The 2,447-nt window shown below is 44.5% G+C and overlaps 1 protein-coding gene across 1 annotated transcript in view; it reads right to left on the reverse strand.

Annotated features, from left to right (window-relative positions):
• Nucleotides 1–91, reverse strand: part of faxdc2 (fatty acid hydroxylase domain containing 2) — a 16,392-nt gene extending 16,301 nt beyond the window's left edge. Inside the window, exon 1 of the mRNA XM_066646219.1 lies at nt 9–91. The gene's annotated coding sequence lies outside the window, so the exon portion shown is untranslated. The remainder of the gene's footprint in view (nt 1–8) is intronic.
• Between the last annotated feature and the right edge of the window lie 2,356 nt (nt 92–2,447).

A 2,447-nucleotide genomic window follows, 5' to 3' on the forward strand; every position in this document is an offset into this window, starting at 1 on the left:
GAACTGACCTGTTCTCTGCGCTGAACCGAGGAACGCCGTTCTCCTGCTGCTCTTTGTTTACAGCGTTTATCTGCGCCATGCCCCGTCACTGATTGGCTGCTCGCGGACAGAAAATCAAAAGGCCCCGCCCCCTCACCTTTTCCCTCATCACCTTTACCTGTGCACAGGTGAGCACGTGCGCTCTGTCCAGGTGCATTTCCAGGGAAAAGAGACTTTTTGCTCTTTAACATAACTACGTGTCATATTTGTCAGTTGTTGTTTTTTTTAAGCGCAGCTCTTTGGCGACACCTGGAGGCCATACAGCGAAAAGGCAGCAATGATAAGTGTGTTAAACTCAGTAGATAAACAATGCATTATATAAATGATTATTAATTAAACTATTCATTAAATAATTAAAATTACAGGACATTTATTTCTTTTTCTAAATTATTAACATCAACAAAATTTGTCACTGTATTTGGGTAAAGGTTTGGGTACAGGTCCTGATTAATAAAATGAACAAAGATGGGGAATGTGAAGATTAAAAACAGATTTAAAGTCCTGAATGTTTCTGTGGAGTTTATGGAATCTAAAGTGTATAAAGATTATGGAGTGTATAGAGTGTACAGAGTGTGTGTGTGGAGTCTAGAGTGTGTGTGTGTGTGTGGAGTCTAATGTGTGTGTGTGTGTGTGGAGTCTAGTGTGTGTGTGTGGAGTCTAGTGTATGTGGAGTATATTGTGTGTGTGTGTGGAGTCTACTGTGTGTGTGTGGATTCTAGAATGTGTGGAGTCTACTGTGTGTGCGTGGATTCTAGAATGTGTGGAGTCTATTGTGTGTGTGTGGAGTCTAGAGTGTGTGTGGATTCAAGAGTGTGTGGAGTATATTGTGTGTGTGTGTGTGGAGTCTACTGTGTGTGCATGGATTCTAGAATGTGTGGAGTCTAGAGTGTGTGGAGTCTACTGTGTGTGTGTGTGTGTGTGTGTGTGTGTGTGTGGAGTCTAGTGTGTTTGTGTGTGGAGTCTAGAGTGTGTGTTTGTGTGTGTGGAGTCTAGAGTGTGTGTGTGTGTGGAGTCTAGAGTGTGTGTGTGGAGTCTACTGTGTGTGCGTGGATTCTAGAATGTGTGGAGTCTATTGTGTGTGTGTGGAGTCTAGAGTGTGTGTGGATTCAAGAGTGTGTGGAGTATATTGTGTGTGTGGAGTCTACTGTGTGTGCATGGATTCTAGAATGTGTGGAGTCTAGAGTGTGTGGAGTCGACTGTGTGTGTGTGTGTGTGTGTGTGTGGAGTCTAGTGTGTTTGTGTGTGGAGTCTAGAGTGTGTGTTTGTGTGTGTGGAGTCTAGAGTGTGTGTGTGTTTGGAGTCTAGAATGTGTGTTTGTGTGTGTGTGTGGAGTCTAGAGTGTGAGTGTGTGTGTGTGTGTATGTGGAGTCTAGTGTGTGCAGTTTAGTGTGTTTGTGTGTGGAGTCTAGAGTGTGTGTTTGTGTGTGTGGAGTCTAGTGTGTGTTTGTGTTTGGAGTCTAGAATGTGTGTTTGTGTGTGTGGAGTCTAGTGTGTGCAGTCTAGTGTGTTTGTGTGTGGAGTCTAGAATGTGTGGGAATTCTAATGTGGGTTGAGTCTTTTGTGTCTGTTTGGAGTCTAGAGTGTGTGCAGTCCAGTGTGAGTGTGTGTGTGGAGTCTAGTGTGTGTGTGTGTGTGTGTGTGTGTGTATGTGGAGTCTAGTGTGTGCAGTCTAGTGTGTTTGTGTGTGGAGTCTAGAGTGTGTGTGTGTGGAGTCTAGAGTGTGTGTGTGTGTGTGGAGTCTAGAGTGTGTGTGTGTGTTTGGAGTCTAGTGTGTGTGTGTGTGTGGAGTCTAGAATGTGTGTGTGTGTATGTGTATGTGGAGTCTAGTGTGTGCAGTCTAGTGTGTTTGTGTGTGGAGTCTAGAATGTGTGGGAATTCTAATGTGGGTTGAGTCTTTTGTGTGTGTTTGGAGTCTAGAGTGTGTGCAGTCTAGTGTGTTTGTGTGTGGAGTCTAGAGTGTGTGTGTGTGTGTGTGGAGTCTAGAGTGTGTGTGTGTGTTTGGAGTCTAGTGTGTGTGTGGAGTCTAGAATGTGTGTGTGTGTATGTGTATGTGTATGTGGAGTCTAGTGTGTGCAGTCTAGTGTGTTTGTGTGTGGAGTCTAGTGTGTGTGTGTGGAGTCTAGAATGTGTGTTTGTTTGTGTGTGTGTGTGTGTATGTGGAGTCTACTGTGTTTGTGTGTGGAGTCTAGAATGTGTGTTTGTGTGTGTGGAGTCTAGAGTGTGTGTGTGTGTGTGTGTATGTGGAGTCTAGTGTGTGCAGTCTAGTGTGTTTGTGTGTGGAGTCTAGAATGTGTGTGTGTGTGTGTGTGGAGTCTAGAGAGTGTGTGTGTGTGTATGTGGAGTCTAGTGTGTGCAGTCTAGTGTGTTTGTGTGTGTGGAGTCTAGTGTGTGTGTGTGTGTGTGGAGTC

The sequence above is a fragment of the Hoplias malabaricus genome, chromosome 15 (genome assembly GCF_029633855.1).
Source record: "Hoplias malabaricus isolate fHopMal1 chromosome 15, fHopMal1.hap1, whole genome shotgun sequence".
NCBI lineage: Eukaryota > Metazoa > Chordata > Actinopteri > Characiformes > Erythrinidae > Hoplias > Hoplias malabaricus.